Source organism: Siphateles boraxobius, unplaced genomic scaffold (assembly GCF_051911475.1).
Source record: "Siphateles boraxobius isolate OS27281-9 unplaced genomic scaffold, OSU_SipBor_1 63, whole genome shotgun sequence".
Taxonomy (NCBI): domain Eukaryota; kingdom Metazoa; phylum Chordata; class Actinopteri; order Cypriniformes; family Leuciscidae; genus Siphateles; species Siphateles boraxobius.
The window spans coordinates 2608753-2627962 of NW_027509190.1; the positions used below are offsets into that span (position 1 = coordinate 2608753).

Sequence of the window (19210 nt, forward strand, 5' to 3'; positions counted from 1 at the left end):
CTCCTGTAACTTGTTTGCTGGAGCAAAACATTTGTTAAGGTCTTTTGGCAGCAGTAAAGGACTGGATCTCCCCGTCGGGGAATCGAACCCCGGTCTTCCGCGTGACAGGCGGAGATACTTTCCACTATACTAACGAGGAGTTGCAGAGACAGGTAGTTGTATCCGATCAGCGCGGCTTCCAGGAACGGCGTCATGCGTCATTTTAGCTCAACGCTTCACAGAAGCCAGTGAATCCAAAAAATAATCTAATACCGTTTAAATATGAAGTGTCTGTATAAAACGTGTTACATTATTAAATTAGAGACCTTGTTTTTTAATATGGTGTTGTAGGATTACAAATTTTATTTAAATGTTTAATTTAGATTTCCAATACAATAGTATTTATATTGAGAAAGTTTATAAATGATGAGACCAGGAAATCTCTGCAAACGGTAGGGGTTCCCAGCAGGATATTCCTGACTGTCCCATCTCAGTGCGAGAAGGCTAGGCTTTTCCTGTTCTCATTGTTTTACCGGGTGAAGAGTCATGCTGAGCAAGTTTGAACACCTGCTATTTTATTACTGAGACCATTTGTCTTGGAGTTCTTATCTCAGTGCGAGAAGTCCTGCACCGTTCTGTTCTCATGTTTCAACTCATTTACATGCTTTGTTCCTCACAATGTAATCCCTCCCCCTTGAAATGTATATAAACTACAATGTAAAGTTCCCTTAGTTAGACGATGTTGGAATGACTGCAGCTACCGACAAACAATAAAGAACTTCTGCTTGGAAAACTTCTACTGTCTCCTGGTCTGAGCTTCTAACTTTTCTACAAAGAAAAAGATCACTACAGTGCCTGGTAGGTCAGGTCAATAAGTTCATGCAATTTTTTTAAGTGCCAGGTCCAAACAAAGAGAGTTTCAGTTCATCTGCACCTGCCAGCTGCTAATGTATTGCGAAAATTCTTGCTGACGGCACAACTGGGCTTCCAGTCTACGTTCTAAGGCCTGCGTTGGTGGTATAGTGGTGAGCATAGCTGCCTTCCAAGCAGGTGACCGGGTTCGATTCCCGGCCAACGCATCACATTTGTAAATTAAAGACCTTGATTACGAGCATTCTTGCTATGGGTTCGAGTCCTGGGTCTGTCCATTCTTGCTGTATGCGTTCGATTCCCGGCCAACGCATTGCATTTTTCTCAAGCTGTCTTTAAAACAGTCGTCCGGGCCCCTTGCCAACTTCTCCTGCAACTTGTTTGCTGGAGCAAAACATTTGTTAAGGTCTTTTGGCAGCAGTACAGGACTGGATTTCCCCGTCGGGGAATCGAACCCCAGTCTCCGCGTGACAGGCGGAGGTACTTTCCACTATACTAACAAAGAGTTGCAGAGACAGGTAGTTGTATCCGATCAGCGCGGCTTCCAGGAACAGCGTCATGCGTCATTTTAGCTCAACGCTTCACAGAAGCCAGTGAATCCAAAAAATAATCTAATACCGTTTAAATATGAAGTGTCTGTATAAAAAGTGTTACATTATTAAATTAGAGACCCTTTTTTTTAATATGGTGCCTGGTAGGTCAGGTCAATAAGTTCATGCAATTTTTTTAAGTGCCAGGTCCAAACAAAGAGAGTTTCAGTTCATCTGCACCTGCCAGCTGCTAAAGTATTGCGAAAATTATTGCTGACCGCAGAACAGGGCTTCAGGTCTACATCCAACAGTCTTGCGTTGGTGGTATAGTGGTGAGCATAGCTGCCTTCCAAGCAGTTGACCCGGGTTCGATTCCCAGCCAACGCATCACATTTGTAAATTAAAGACCTTGATTACGAGCATTCTTGCTATGGGTTCGATTCCTGGGGCAGTCCATTCTTGCTGTATGAGTTCGATTCCCGGCCAACGCATTGCATTTTTCTCAAGCTGTCTTTAATACAGTCGTCCGAGGCCCCTTGCCAACTTCTCCTGTAACTTGTTTGCTGGAGCAAAACATTTGTTAAGGTCTTTTGGCAGCAGTAAAGGACTGGATCTCCCCGTCGGGGAATCGAACCCCGGTCTTCCGCATGACAGGCGGAGATACATTCCACTATACTAACGAGGAGTTGCAGAGACAGGTAGTTGTATCCGATCAGCGCGGCTTCCATAACGGCGTCATGCGTAATTTTAGCTCAACGCTTCACAGAAGGCAGTGAATCCAAAAAATAATCTAATACCGTTTAAATATGAAGTGTCTGTATAAAACGTGTTACATTATTAAATAGAGACCTTGTTTTTTAATATGGTGTTGTAGGATTACAAATTTTATTTAAATGTTTAATTTAGATTTCCAATACAATAGTATTTTATATTGAGAAAGTTTATAAATGATGAGACCAGGAAATCCCTGCAAACGGTAGGGGTTCCCAGCAGGATATTCCTGACTGTCCCATCTAAGTACGAGAAGGCTAGGCTTTTCCTGTTCTCATTGTTTTACCGGGTGAAGAGGCATGCTGAGCAAGTTTGAACACCTGCCATTTTATTACTGAGACCATTTGTCTTGGAGTTCTTATCTCAGTGCGAGAAGTCCTGCACCGTTCTGTTCTCATGTTTCAACTCATTTACATGCTTTGTTCCTCACAATGTAATCCCTCCCCCTTGAAATGTATATAAACTACAATGTAAAGTTCCCTTAGTTAGACGATGTTGGAATGACTGCAGCTACCGACAAGCAATAAAGAACTTCTGCTTGGAAAACTTCCACCGTCTCCTGGTCTGAGCTTCTAACTTTTCTACGAAGAAAAGATCACTACATTGCCTGGTAGGTCAGGTCAATAAGTTCATGCAATTTTTTTAAGTGCCAGGTCCAAACAAAGAGAGTTTCAGTTAATCTGCACCTGCCAGCTGCTAATGTATTGCGAAAATTCTTGCTGACCACACAATACGGCTTCCAGCCTACATCCATCAGTCTTGCGTTGGTAGTATAGTGGTGAGCATAGCTGCCTTCCAAGCAGTTGACCTGGGTTTGATTCCTGGCCAATGCATCACTTTTGTAAATTAAAGACCTTGATTACGAGCATTCTTGCTATGGGTTCGATTCCTGGGTCTGTCCATTCTTGCTGTATGGGTTCGATTCCCGGCCAACGCATTGCATTTTTCTCAAGCTGTCTTTAAAACAGTCGTGCGGGCCCCTTGCCAACTTCCCTGTAACTTGTTTGCTGGAGCAAAACTTTTGTTAAGGTCTTTTGGCAGCAGTAAAGGACTGAATCTCCCCGTCGGGGAATCGAACCCCGGTCTTCTGCATGACAGGCGGAGATACATTCCACTATACTAACGAGGAGTTGCAGAGACAGGTAGTTGTATCCGATCAGCGCGGCTTCCAGGAACGGCGTCATGCGTAATTTTAGCTCAACGCTTCACAGAAGGCAGTGAATCCAAAAAATAATCTAATACAGTTTAAATATGAAGTGTCTGTATAAAACGTGTTACATTATTAAATTAGAGACCTTGTTTTTTAATATGGTGCCTGGTAGGTCAGGTCAATAAGTTCATGCATTTTTTTTAAGTGCCAGGTCCAAACAAAGAGAGTTTCAGTTCATCTGCACCTGCCAGCTGCTAATGTATTGCGAAAATTCTTGCTGACCGCGCAAGAGGGCTTCCAGCCTACATCCGACAGTCTTGCGTTGGTGGTATTGTGGTGAGCATAGCTGCCTTCCAAGCAGGTGACAGGGTTCGATTCCCGGCCAACGCATAACATTTGTAAATTAAAGACCTTGATTACGAGCATTCTTGCTATGGGTTCGATTCCTGGGTCTGTCCATTCTTGCTGTATGGGTTCGATTCCCGGCCAACGCATTGCATTTTTCTCAAGCTGTCTTTAAAACAGTCGTGCGGGCCCCTTGCCAACTTCCCTGTAACTTGTTTGCTGGAGCAAAACTTTTGTTAAGGTCTTTTGGCAGCAGTAAAGGACTGGATCTCCCCGTCGGGGAATCGAACCCCAGTCTCCGCGTGACAGGTGGAGATACTTTCCACTATACTAACAAGGAGTTGCAGAGACAGGTAGTTGAATCCGATCAGCGCGGCTTGCAGGAACGGCGTCATGCGTCATTTTAGCTCAACGCTTCACAGAAGCCAGTGAATGCAAAAAATAATCTAATACCGTTTAAATATGAAGTGTCTGTATAAAACGTGTTACATTATTAAATTAGAGACCTTGTTTTTTAATATGGTGCCTGGTAGGTCAGGTCAATAAGTTCATGCATTTTTTTTAAGTGCCAGGTCCAAACAAAGAGAGTTTCAGTTCATCTGCACCTGCCAGCTGCTAAGATTCTTGCTCACCGCACAAACCGGCTTCCAGTCTACATACATCAGGCTTGCGTTGGTGGTATAGTGGTGAGCATAGCTGCCTTCCAAGCACTTGACCCGGGTTCGATTCCCGGCCAATGTGTTGTATTTTTCTCAAGCTGTCTTTAAAACAGTTGTCCGGGGCCCCTTGCGAACTTCTCCTGTAACTTGTTTGCTGGAGCAAAACTTTTGTTAAGGTCTTTTGGCAGCAGTAAAGGACTGGATCTCCCCGTCGGGGAATTGAACCCCAGTCTCCGCGTGACAAGCGGAGATACTTTCCACTTTCCACAAGGAGTTGCAGAGACAGGTTGTTGTATCCGATCAGCGCAGCTTCCAGGAACGGCGTCATTTTAGCTCAACGCTTCACAGAAGCCAGTGAATGCAAAAAATAATCTAATACCGTTTAAATATGAAGTGTCTGTATAAAACGTGTTACATTATTAAATTAGAGACCTTGTTTTTTAATATGGTGCCTGGTAGGTCAGGTCAATAAGTTCATGCAATTTTTTTAAGTGCCAGGTCCAAACAAAGAGAGTTTCAGTCCATCTGCACCTGCCAGCTGCTAATGTATTGCGAAAATTCTTGCTGACCGCAGAACAGGGCTTCCAGTCTACATCCAACAGTCTTCAATAGTGGTGAGCATAGCTGCCTTCCACGCGGGGGCCAGTCGCATGTAGGTGTAGAGCGTTGCTAGCCAATAAGAACGCAGGAAATCCCAGGGAGGGCCAGTCGCATGTAGGTGTAGAGCGTTGCTAGCCAATAAGAACGCAGGAAATTCCAGGGAGGCGGGCCTGAAAAAATACACGAAATTACAGGTTCGAGTCTCGTCTCGACCACAACTACCATAAAGTGTATCTAGATTAAAAAATTATTAGAAACTTATGTTAAGTACGATTTACATATAATAAACTAACTTTGTGCACAAAAATAGAATAAAACGTGTAAGATTTGTTGTTGTGTAGAATGTACAAAATGTGCAACTACCTTAACTCTTCGGGGTCGCCGATCACGCCGGCGTGATCAAGTTACATGACCAGTTTAAGACGTCGAAGCATAAAAACAAAGTCACGGTGAGCGCTGCCGTCCACTTCTGTCGAAAGTGCTGGCTTGAAATTCTATTTTACTTTTTGTTTTGTGTTGATAGACCAAGTAAAAACGGAGATATGATCATTTAAACTTTATATAAAAAAATACTGACGCGTTCGTAAAAGAACGCCAGATGGGATGCGACAGCCGTTGCATTTATTCTAATAAATTCGTCGGTTTTTGTCATAAAACAAAACGGAGAAAAATGTGTGAATCTGCTGACTCTGCTATTCAGGCTGCACATTTTAGGGAATGGAGGAGGAGCCAACTGAGCTAAGACGCAAAATTGAAAGGCAGAGGATTTACGGAGTTGATAAAGAGAGACATATATACGTTATTTATAGAGAGAGAGATTATTGCTAGTTTTTGGAAGAGTTTGAGTAGATTTTGAGAGTAGTTTAGGAGTAGTGTAGATAGTTTAGGTAGTTTAGGAGTAGTTTAGGAGTAGATTTAGATAAACTGTTTTGAGGAGAGGCACAGATAAAAAATAAAAATAAAAAAACACCTGATATTTGTTGTAAATAGTTGTATGTATAATTTGATTTTGTGTTCATTTTACCTTTTGTATGGTACATTTGCACTATTGAGGAACCCCTCTTACTCAAGGAATGAAATCCCTGTAATGTAGCTATCTGTGTAATTGTACATGAAGTGTTTTGAAGAGTTTCTAAGCAAAAAAGAAAAGAAAAAACGCCTATTGCCACACCTGCTTTTTGCTGCATATAGTTTAATTTTATCTCAATTTTAAATTTTTTATGTTGTATTTGCACTATTTGGGAACTCACTTACTCTGGGAATGCAAGGCCTTAAATATAGCTCTCTGAATAATTGTGTGCACAACATTTTTTAAAAAGTGGCTGAGCTAAAAAGAAAGAAAAAAAGCCTATGCTACACCCGCTTTTTTTTGTAAATCATATTTTTTTTTATATATAGCTTGATTATATCTGAATTGTACCTGTATATGTTGACATTTACAACTTGTGTTTACATTTTAAACCTTTTGAAATGCTTCATTGAGCATGTTTGTGTTTTTTGTAGTAGAAAAGCTATAATTTTTCTATTCGGATTTTGTGTTTTTTGTGTGATTTTGGGTCCAGTATGTTGATAGAGTACATCAAAGTGAAAAACTAATTGTCTGGTCATATAGGTGATGTTGTGCTGAAAAAAATTATATCAAACATTGGTATGGTAAACATTTGTTTATGTTGCAAAATTTAAAAAAAATAAAAGTACTCAAAAACGGCCAAAATAGCCCAAGACTCCGAAGGGTTAATAAACATTTACATTATAATAGGGTTTAGTTTTCTTTAATATAGAAAATATTTGAATGTGAATAATTGTAAAGAACATTTTGATAATGTTTTAGACCTTTACATTTTACATTGAGATATTTACATTATATTTGTTTAACTATGTACAGAAATCCAATATATATATGAAATATAACCAGTAAACACCAAATAGTAAGTTTCTCGTTTTATTTATAGTACAGAAATATACATATTATTATGTAAAACTGAAAAAGGTAATGTATTAAATACTTATAGATTAAACAACAATAACATTAATAATAATAATAATAAAATATAAAGCTGTGGAGAACATAGGAAAAAAACAAGATTTTTTTAAATCAAATAATTATGTAGTGTTTAATGACAACAGTTATTAACATTTAGTGTTTACACATCTGAGCAAGATAAAATAATGCAAGTCAATAAAATTTACTTTAAAAACACTAAAGTACAATGCAAACAAGGACACAATTGTTTGATTTTAATGAACAATGGAAATAAATGTAACAATTTAAAATGATAGATTATAGATTAAACAACAGCAATAATAATATCTAAAGTTGAGGAGAACAGGAAAAAACAAGAAAAAAAGTATTTTAAACTAAACAATTATGTACAGAGTATAATAGTACCAGTGCTTAACATTTAGTGTTTTTCAAATCTGAGCAAGATAAAATAATGCAAGTCAATAAATGAACTTAAAAAAACACTAAAATACAATAAAATACAATACTTTTGGTATTTTAATGAACAAATGGAAATAAATTAAATATTTAAAAAATATATATATATATATTAAAAGTGCAATAATATGTATATACATATATGCATAAGATTGTCAAGGAATGTCTTTGAGCTATAAACAGTATTTGAGGTCTGGGCATGTCATTTGTCAGTGAAGTCATTTTTTCTTTTCCTCAATCCACCTCTGCTTCTCAGCCTCATAGAATGGAGACTGCTGAAAGTCTTTCCATGAAATTTCATTCCCTTAGCCTGATAAAGGGAAAACACTTTAGCAGGACAGTAAATGTATTTGCCTGCCACTCCAGGGAAACCAGTGTGAATATGAGGACTGTTGGGTCCTTGTTTCAGTGGCAAGTGGCAGAATCTGCACAGACGACCAGTAGGATGCTCCATTACTGACTTTCTCTTGCTTCTCTCCTCAATCACCCTCCTATTTTCTGCCCCTCTCTGCTTCGAGGACTCCAGTTCTCGCTGAAAAAAAGGAGTCTCTGCAAAGTCTTCAAAGGGCATTCTGGGGTTGGTCAGGCCCTCTGCGGAATATGTGTCAAAAACTTTCTTGGAGCAGTAGAAGTATTTAACATCACCACCTTGATAAAAGAAAAAAAAAATTATTAAACAAAGTATTTGTTTTGTGTGCATATATTAGGCAAACAGATTACACACATTGGTGCCTGTATGAATAATATAATTACCTGCATCTAAAAGAAACTCCTCAGATCTTTGTTCCTTCACTGTCACAGCACTCGGAGTAGAAAAACATTGAAAATGAGAGTCTGTGGGGTGGCCTCTGGTTCAGGAGCAAGAGGGGTCTCAGCAGAAGAGGAATCCTCTAAGCATTTCTGAAATTCAGCAAAATTAGTGTTATATGCGAGCGAGAATTATTAAGTATTTGTTTTTTAATAAAAAGTTTGTTATCAAAGAACTTTAAAGGCTTACCTGAGATGGAAATGAGAACTCAGTGCCAGATGAAGACTCTTCTTGCATCCCTAGGTCTGTCTTCCTGCTTTTGTGTTTGTCAAAGTCAAGAGGCACAGGTCGACAGCCTGGCTCCACATATTGTAGGCCAAACCTCTCTCTTGTGTCCCAGCTGGAGATGTGGAAGGCTGGATATTTGGGTTACCCAGTCACTCTTATAGATGCCCTGTTTAACTCCATCATCAAAACAGGGTCAAACACTCCAGGTAAGACAAGCCCAGGCTGCTTCAGGTCCACCAGCCGCTGTTAATTCCAGCGTGCGACACCAGTCATACCCTGCGCCCGGAACAGCTCAGGAGAGACGCGATTACCCGTTACTCACTGAGCCTGGTGGAAATGAAACCCCTCTTGCTGTGAAGTGCCTCTGACAGGGATCCCGATGGGAACAGCAGCTCCTTCACCCTTGACATGATTCAGTTGTACCGAAATTTTAGCATCGAGGGTTTAAAAAGGAAGATGTTGTTGGGATCCTTTGCAAGATGGAAATGGTGAAGTACTTCTTCCACTCTTTGGACCAGCTCTCTAGGATGTGGCACTTTTGTCCTGCAGTGCGCTCTGATGTGCTGCTTTGTGGGATTAGCAGGCTCAATTCCACAGAACTTGTATGCGTTCCTCAGTTTCTCCAGGTCACTCTGATCTACTACGGCAGAAGAGAGGAACTGGCAGAACGAGCTTTACAGAGGATGGTGCTCCGAAACACATTCCCTGGTGAATCGCCGCATACAGTGAAACAAGTCTAGTTTAACCACCATGTCCTCATTGTACTTCTGGCAAGCGGCATTTACATTCTTGAGGTTTTCTGATGTAACCTCTGCCACAGTAGCTTCAGTGGTCCTCCAAGCTTCCCACTGCTGGTGCTCATACGGTCCTGGGTCCATCACTCTGAAAGCAGCACAGCAGTCCCTAAGTACATAAAAGGGAAATACATTTTAATTTTAATGTATTCATTACCTTTGCTTACACATCTTGATGTGATGTGTGATGAGATGTGATTATTCTTACCTGTCCACCCACTGGTACTTGGCCTTGGGTATGCTAGCAGCACTGTAGCGATTGGCCATCCCAGAGTACATTGAACTCAAGGATTGCTCACTCTCAGACTGCAGCATCACCCAGGACAGGATCATCCAGTTCTCGTTCATCACAGCGTAGGATGACATTGTGCCAGATGAGAGGGTCACTTTTCTAGCAACTTTGCGTGTGTGATCTGATCTGAACACCTGTCCAAAAGTCCCTTGAAGGAGCTGAGTGAGAGCTGCCTCTTGCCGGTGATATTCCTGAAGCAGGCACTCCACCAGATAATGTGCAGACACAGACACCCCATGCCACCCATCAGTATCTTCGTAACCCCCAAACGAAGCAGGTGTGTCATCCTTCCTCAATGCTCCTGTGATGGTTTTCTGGCCATACAGCCCTGCTTCAGCATCCCTGACGTTCTGCACAATGAGAAGGTATGCAAGGTGGGCTCTTTCAAACTTAAGGTGAAGCACCTCAGACAGCTGGTTGGCCTTGTCATTAGGGGATTTTCCAGAGCGCCTCAGTTCATCCATCACAGTTTTACAGATTGCATTCTTATGAGTGAGGAAGGTTGGCAAGATGTTTCTGAATTGCTGTGGTAGCATGTCCACCCACTGAGGTTTATCAGCGAACCAGTATTTTTTACATGCCTTACAGCACAGACGTGAAGCAAGGATGTAATATTGCCCACTAGTGCCAAGGATCACTCTGGGTCTTCCCACACCTGAGGACACAACATGAGGATTTGGACAGCTGTAGAGTCAGGGCAGGATGTAGTTGTTTCTAAGCCTTTCATTTATACTGTGCTCAGGTTTCCAAATGAAAAAGGGATGGAGCTGGAAGTACTTTGGTGACGGAAGGCCCATGTTTGTCTCTATAAGCTCAGGCTGAGGTGGATAGCGCCACAAGGAGACCATATTCATTAGGTGTCTTACTGGATGTGATCCTGGCCAGAGCCCCATGGACTCCATCTCTGTTTTCATCCAAATTCTTTGATGAAGAGAGCAGTTCCAGTGGCTAATATCTTGCAAGTAGCTAGTAACAGGTGCTTCCGTCTGTGCAGACGTCATTGATGCAGGAGCTGTAGGTGCTGATTGTGCTGCAGGAGGTGGTACAGAGCCATCAGTCTGTGAAGAAGGTCTACACACAGGAGCTGGTGGATTGGGAGAACTAGAGACTGCATGTGATGGTGGTGAAGGCTGTGGCAGAACTGCACGGAACACAAAGCAAAGGAAATAAATGCATATATATATATATATATATATATATATATATATATATATATATATGCGTGTATAACACATTTAATGCTCGTGTGTTTAACTGTCTTTACTTTTTTTGTTCAAGTAGCTGGGAACAGGGGTTTCAGTCAGTGCAGACGGCATTGGTGCAGGTGTAGGTGCTGATTGTGCTGCTTGAGGTGGTATAAAGCCTTCACCCTGTGTAGAAGGCCTACACACAGGAGCTGATGTTGATGGAGGCTGCGGCAGAGCTGCAAGGAAAAGCACAGGGAGGAAATTAAAAACATATTAAAACACTGAATGTACATGATATGTATTTGATTGTCTTGACTACATTAAATGACTAATCATTATTTATTATTTTATTCTATGTATTTTGTTATTTATTCTAGTAATGCACATTCTGATAATGTTCAAATGTCTGTAAGTAAACAGTCCACTTTTTCACAACAAATAAAAACAGTTTAAATAGCATGCATACAATTCATGAAGTGCACTCACCCTCACCACTGGTATATTCAAACCTTAACAGTAGTTAGAACAAAATAACATGTTTTTTAGAACAGGCAAGAACAGTGCCAAAACAACAAATAAGATAATTAAAAAACAGAAATGTAAGATAAGTCTGTATGTAACCGAATAAGCCTCCAAAACTGATGTGTAAAGTAACCTGTTGTAGATAAGACTGTGGATCCTGTGGCTGCAGATGATCTTGAAAATTAAGCATTATAATTTGAATGGTTTCTCTCCAGTATGTACAATTTTATACCAATTTTATAAGAATTTGACATGGGTATATATAACACACATGACACGATACTTGATTTACTTACTCAGCTGTGTGAGATATTTTGTTGGAGAAATACTAAGCATCATCCTCTCCAGTTCTTCATCCTCCTCCATTACTATAAAATATGACAAATGCATCAGTAGCTAGGCAGGCTTTAAGAATCAATATAAGCAAACTTGCATGAATTTTATTAACTCACCAGGCTGATCAGAGTCAGTAATGGAAGGAACAGGTGGTCTTGCAGCGGAAGCTGATGGTGAGGGCATCGGAGGAGTGTTTTTGGTCATCTGTTTTTGCTGCTGTTTTAAAAGATACTGCTGCAAATTGTACATTTTGCTGCCTGGCACACACTTCTGCCTCATTATAAAGAAAGCATATCCGTCTGCCCTGGTATCCCAAATCTTCCTCCAAGTGTCTTGTGCTCTGGATCCAAATCCAACAGTATTGTCATCCTCTGTCAAAACTGGCACTGCGTCTGGCCTTTGAGACAGATACTGTTTAAGATCTTCAATTTCCTTGAAGCTTCTTGAATACTCAAGAAAGGAAATGAGGCTATCCTTGCATGGACCCTCTGGGTTGAACTGCCCAGCCTGTTCTTCTTCCTCAACCTTATCGGACAGGTACAAAGCATAGCTGCCATCATTCTCTAATAACCACTTGAAAGACTTGCCCTTGTACTTGCCGAACTGAAGAATGCATTCTCCCAACACCTCTTGCTTGTCAGAGACATCCCCTCCTCTATGTAACACAACAGAACGGGCGTTCAACTTGACCAGATCTTCTCTTTGAGGTGTTGACTTGTCCTGCAGTGAAGGGTTGTCTTTAATTCTTTTTGCCTCTTCTGATGGGTCCCGGCGTAAATGGCCTGATGGGCCTTTCCTGAAAGACACTTTGACTTTCCCTGGGAAGAACACTGTTTTCTTCATGATGCTGTTCTGAAATCAGAATGTATTCATTAGCGTCTCAGCATAAGCATTTAAATACTTACAGTAACAAAATGAAATAAGACAGTTAATACTAAAGCATCAGTGATATATATAAAAGAGTTATTTTACAATGCTATAATATTCTATAATATTACTGTTTCTTAACTGAATAAATGCAGCCTTAGAGCACGTACTGTTTATTTGCATTATTTAATATTCATTATTTAAATTGCTTTAAAAATGTATATATGTATATATAAAAAGTTAACAAGTTAACTAATTAAAAATGTTAAATTATACCATTAAATTGTACACATATATATATTTGTTTGTAATTTAAATGTAATATATGTGTGTGTCTGATAATTACATTATAGGAGGACCAAACCCGCAGAAATTAAATTAATAAATAAACATGTAAACAAATAAAAAGGTAAATTTGATAATAGGAAAATAAATAAAGGAATAAACGACTTGATAAAATAAATATGATTTATTCTTTATCAAACTAATTTTTGTATTATTTCCCTTAATTTATTTTCTGCTTTTATTTATTTGTTAATTAATATTTATATTTGGTAAGCAAGACCAACCAACCTAATTATCATGCACATCAAAAAAATATAAGAATAGATATAAAAATAAAGAAATAAAAATAAAAATAAATAAAGATTAAAATAAATAAATCTGGAAATAAATACATATTGGAATAAACAAATATACAAATAAATGAATGCATAAATAAATATAAGAATAAATGGAACAAACAAATAAATAAAATAATAAATAAATACAATTAAAAATTATACAAATACATTAAAATATAAAAGCAAAAAATTATAAATTAGGGGAAAAATATACAAAAATACATTTGATTAAAATGAATCATATTTATTTTATCAAGTCGTTTATTCCTTTATTTATTTTCCTATTATCACATTTATTTATCTATCTATTTATTCATTTATTTATTCATTCATTTTTAATTGCAAGTTTGGTCCTCCATACTACTGCACATTACATCTTACTGCACTGTTAACATATATTTTAAGCATAGTGAGAGATTAGGATGAAACATTCACCTTTACAAACAAAGATACTCTTATAAAATAACAGCTGTATTCACAACGAGGAGTTTACTGTTTCTTATCGTCACAATCCATTCAACACGATAACAATACGATTACATGACAATATACATGCAATTTAAATTATAAAATATTTGAATAATAATGTATATGCGGTCACCTGAGGGAAAATCTGTCTGCAGGTAGTTTAGACAGCAACAAAACAAAACAAGTTTGCTGACAAGTCGGTAAACAAATATCTCTCCGTTCGTAAAACGGGTCTCCCCTCCTCCACTGCGAATGACTGACAGATGACACTATGCTATTTAAACTCCCCGCCACGGAAAAGCGGAACAGCGCCAGGAAGTCTACGTGTGGCCAAAGGTATATTGCATCCGTAGTGTTAAGCACTACCATAGAGAATGAATGGGAAAAGTTAAGGGAAGTTAAGCTTAACCATTTTCGACTCCCGCCGTGAAAGGTCCTCAGTTCAAAACTGGCCGGAAACAAGTGGAGGCATTTTAAATATAAATGCTGCAATTCGCTACAAACCCTTACTTTTGAGACAGTTGAAGGCCATCGTACCAAGGAGCTGTAGGCAGACTGTTCGCCTCACACGCGAAGGTTCGAAACTGGGCGGAAACTGTGGGTGGTTTTTGTAAAAATTTCATATGCGATTTTCTGTTGAGCAGGTCAGTACACTTGCAGCGATGTTTGTGGTTCAATCTCTTTAGAAAAGGACAAAAATAAAACAAATGACCATTGAGGTTTCCTGTACAGTAATAAAAAAATGTTTGGTCTGCCAACAAAATTAGCAGCTTTTGCCATGTTAAAAACACTGGGCAGTCTATAGTTTAATTTGCTTTTGAACAAGCGTGCCCTAGAAGAGGTGGGACTGACATATAAATCAAGTTTCCGTAGTGTAGTGGTTATCATGTTCGCTTTATACGCGAAAAGTTCTCAGTTCAAAACCTGGCGGAAACAAGTGGAGGCATTTTAAATATAAATGCTGCAATTCGCTACAAAACCCTTACTTTTGAGACAGATGAAGGCCATCGTACCAAAGAGCTGTAGGTAGACTGCCATGCCGAATGACCTCTATACTGTTGTTTGTGGAATTTACAGACTGTCACACTGCTTGCAGGGCAGATTATGGGAAGGAGCCATCTTCTAAAAATACTATACTATACTACTATACTATACCTCGACTATACTAACGAGGAGTTGTAGAGACCGGTAGATGTACCTGATCAGCGCGACTTCCAGGAACGGCGTCATGTGTCAAATATGAAGTGTCTGTATAAAACGTGTTACATTATTAAATTAGAGACCTTGTTTTTTAATATGGAGCCTGGTAGGTCAAGTCAATAAGTTCATGCAATTTTTTTTAAGTGCCAGGTCCAAACAAAGAGAGTTTCAGTTCATCTGCACCTGCCAGCTGCTAATGTATTGCAAAATTTCTTTGCTGACCGCACAACAGGGCTTCCAGCCTACATCCAACAGTCTTGCGTTGGTGGTATAGTGGTGAGCATAGCTGCCTTCCAAGCAGTTGACCTGGGTTCGATTACCTGCCAACGCATTGCATTTTGCTCAAGCTGTCGTTAAAACAGTTGTCTGGGGACCCTGGCCAGCTCCTCCTGTAACTCGTTTGCTGCAGCAAAACTTTTGTACTGGTCTTTTGGCAGCAGTAAAGGACTGGATCTCCCCGTCGGGGAATCGAACCCCGGTCTTACGCTTGACAGGCGGAGATACTTTCCCATATACTAACAAGGAGTTGCAGAGACAGGTTGTCACCCCCGATCAGCGCGACTACAGCTCGCTACAAACAGCCTTCCCATTTCCAGGAACAGCGTCATATTAGCTCAACGCTTCACAGAAGCCAGTGAATCCAAAAAAAATAATCTAATACCATTTAAATATGAAGTGTCTGTATAAAAAGTCTCACATTTTTAAATTAAATACCTTGATTATGAGAATTCTTCCTGTATGGGTTCAATTCCTGGGTCTGTCCATTCTTGCTGTATGGGTTCGATTCCCGCCCAACGAATTGCATTTTTCTCAAGCTGTCTTTAGAACAGTCGTCCGGGCCCCTTGCCAACTTCTCCTGTAATTTGTTTGATGGAGCAAAACTTTTGTTAATGTCTTTTGGCAGCAGTAAAGAACTGGATCTCTCCATCAGGGAATCGAACCCCAGACTATAGCGTGACAGGCGGAGATACTTTCCACTATACTAAAGAGGAGTTGCAGAGACAGGTAGTTGTCCCCGAACAGCGCGATTTCCAGGAACGGCGTCATGCATCATTTTAACTCAACGCTTCACAGAAGCCAGTGAATCCAAAAAATAATCTAATACCATTTAAATATGAAGTGTCTGTATAAAACATGTTACATTATTATATTAGAGACCTCTTTTTTAATATGGTGCCTGGTAGGTCAGGTCAATAAGTTCATGCAATTTTTTTAAGCCTACACCCAATGGTCTTGCGTTGGTGGTATAGTGGTGAGAATATCTGCCTTCTAAGCATTTGACCCGGGTTCGATTCCTGGCCAACACGTTGCATTTTGCTCAAGCTGTCATTAAAACAGTTGTCTGGGGACCCTGGCCAGCTCCTCCTGTAACTTGTTTGCTGGAGCAAAACTTTTGTACCGGTCTTTTGGCAGCAGTAAAGGACTGGATCTCCCAAGTGGAGGCACTTTAGACGTAAATGCTGCAATTCGCTACAAAACCCTTACTTTTGAGACAGGTGAAGGCCATCGTACCAAGGAGCTGTAGGCAGACTGCCATGCCGAATGACCTCATCAATAGGTTTCTGTAGTGTAGTGTTCATCACGTTCGCCTAACGTGCGTAAGGTCCTTGGTTCGAAACTAAGCAGAAACAGCAGTTGTCTTCTGACAGAAGATTTAATCTGTTTGCCACGCTAGGTGGGTGTAGCGCTCATTTCCTTTATACGCTTTTTACCTTAGCTGTCATCCCCCTTTTGATAATTGACATTAAAATGCAGTATACAAACCTAAATGGTTGTAATTCAAGAATGCTTTGGAATATAGACCTAAGTTTGGTCTTGTTTTAAAGAAAACAATCGGCAGATTATTACTGAAGTGAAAGCACTTCAAAAAATTAAAGTATGAAAAAGTTATGGAAGTTAAAATTTACAGTAAATCAAATATACTTTATTAATATATTTTTTTTAATATAAAATAAATATTTTACAAAATATTTTTTACTATAAAATTACTATAAAATGAAAGCTATATATCTAACCAAGTTGTGTTCCAAATTTAAAGTTGATATCACAAAAATTGAAGTTCCCATGAGATTTTGTTTAGGCGTTATACCAAAAATAGCCACCGGGTGCCATTGCATTCCATTGAATTTAATTGTATGCATTCTGCCATAACAAATTAATACATTTCTATCCAAATATCACTTCTGTCACTAAATATGGAACCTTGAGACTCAGAATTTTCTGACAATATGTGTTTTGTCAAGATTAGAACATTTTTGATAATAAATTATGAAAGATGATGCCCAAAAGGGGAGGGGCCTAATAAAAAAATACCGTTTCTATGCTAACGCAACGTCCAATTTCAAAACGGTTTTTACAGGATGAATTCTGAGTTCGTAAGCTTTCAAATGATACCTAATTTATGATAACTACTAAAATATGTGATATAATTAAATAAAAAATTATATATATATATATAATATATAATATACTTTTTAGAGGACTTTTTACTTTACTTTTTAAAATATAATTTTATCTTTTTTTATTGACAAATACTAGATTATGTTTTATTATGAAAACAAAGTTTCAGTTATTAAAAGTGTGTACGTCGACTTTTTGTGACAAAGGTCAGAAACTCCTGTAATGACGTCGATTTTTTGAGGTGCACTCTTGTCATAAATTCATATATTACTGTTCATACAAAATTTGTAAGAATAAAACAGCGCTAAAATATCTATTCAGGAGTCTTAGACCATTCCAACGATATATAGTTTGTCATGATTAAATTAGGATTTAATAGTAATATTTTGAAGTAAATTTCGGTTGCCCGTATACGGGCAAGTGACAGTTAAGGGGTTAAAAAGCGTGCACTTTAATTTATGTCTGAACCCTGAAGATGTGTTTCCATAGTGTAATGGTTATCACGTTCCCCTTACACGCAGACGGTCCCCAGTTCGAAACTGGGTGGAAACTATGGGTGGTTTTTGCAAAAATATCGTATGTGATTTTCTGTTGAGCAGGTCTGTACACTTGCAGAGATGTTTGTGGTTTAATCTCTTTAGAAAAGGACAAAAATAAAACAAACGACCTTTGAGGTTTCCTGTACAGTAATAAAACATGTTTTGTCTGCCAACAAAATTAGCAGCTTTTTGCCATGTTAAAAACACTGGGCAGTCTATAGTTTCAGTCGCTTTTGAACAAGCGTACCCTAGAAGCGTAGGGACTGACGTCCAAATCAAGTTTCTGTATTGTAGTGGTTATCACGTTCGCTTTACACGCGAAAGGTCCTCAGTTCAAAACTGTCCGGAAACAAGTGGATGCATTTTAAATATAAATGCTGCAATTCGCTACAAAACCTTTACTTTTGAGACAGGTGAAGGCCATCGTACCAAGGAGCTGTAGGCAGACTGCCATGCCGAATGACCTCTGTTCTGTTGTTTGTGGAATTTACAGACTGTCACACTGCTTGCAGAGCAGATTATGGGAAGGAGCCATCTTCTAAAAAGCACATGTCTCACATCAATAGGTTTCTGTAGTGTAGTGGTCATCACGTTCGCCTAACACGCAAAAGGTCCTCGGTTCGCAACCGAGCAGAAACAGTGGTTGGATTCTGACCGAAAATTTAAACTGTTTACCACGCTAGGTGGGTGCAGCGCTCATTTCCTTTATATGCTTTTTAACAAGCGTGCACCTAAAGATTTATGTCTGCAACATGAAGACTGTTTCCGTACAATAGGTTTCCGTAGTGTAGTGGATAACACGTTTGCTTTACAATTTTTCTGAAATGTCAGGACTTGAAATTCCAAGTGCCATAGAATCCCATACATTGCACTAAAGTGTTACTTTAAAGGTCATGTACTGCAGGTCAGTGTTACTTTAATGTTTGGTTAATTCTAGCATGAACTGAATTGCAGTGCTTTGTCAACATTACTGCATTTCTGGATAAACTTGCCAGAGGGTTAAAGACTCTAGCTTGAGCCCGCAGCCAAAGGTTAGGTTTGTCAGAAGTGGGATTCAAACCCACGCCTCCAATGGAGACTGCGACCTGAACGCCAGCTGCCGAAGGATAGTCCGTCAATTAGAGAGCGCCATTCTTGACATTGTAAAATTTTCAGCCAATCAGAGGGGGCCATTCTTGACTTTTTCCTTAACATTTTCGACATTTGACCAATCAGAGTACAAGGAAATGTTGATGGCACGTTTACGCTTAACACCGCTAGGAGGCAGAGCCGGCGGCAGAAACAAATCAATGGACGGGCATTTAATATTCTTGGGGGGGCCTAATTATGACAAACAAATAAATTGTGGGGGGGGGTGCTTACATGCGCTTCATGCACGCAAGGTCTCGCGCTCTCTACCTCTCTGCCGTGCGCGCTGTTTGAACGTATATTCACGTAGACTTTCGAAAACCGGGACATATTCTTCGTAGCCTTTCGAAAACCGGGACATATTCACAAAGCCTTTTGAAAATTTTTTGAGCCTTTTGTATATCATAATTCTTATGAGCCTTTTGTATATCAGGGAGAGTTTATACATTTCCCGGGACAGGTTGTTAAAAAGAA

The 19210-nt window shown here is 39.4% G+C and overlaps 3 non-coding genes across 3 annotated transcripts; 1 reads left to right on the forward strand and 2 right to left on the reverse strand.

Annotated features, from left to right (window-relative positions):
• Window positions 1–67: 67 nt before the first annotated feature.
• On the reverse strand, window positions 68–139 carry trnad-guc (transfer RNA aspartic acid (anticodon GUC)). The gene has a single exon. It is a non-coding gene; the product is annotated as a tRNA-Asp (tRNA).
• Window positions 140–1694: 1555 nt separating this feature from the next.
• Window positions 1695–1766, forward strand: trnag-ucc (transfer RNA glycine (anticodon UCC)). Its single transcript has one exon. It is a non-coding gene; the product is annotated as a tRNA-Gly (tRNA).
• Window positions 1767–1992: 226 nt separating this feature from the next.
• On the reverse strand, window positions 1993–2064 carry trnad-guc (transfer RNA aspartic acid (anticodon GUC)). The gene has a single exon. It is a non-coding gene; the product is annotated as a tRNA-Asp (tRNA).
• Window positions 2065–19210: the final 17146 nt, after the last annotated feature.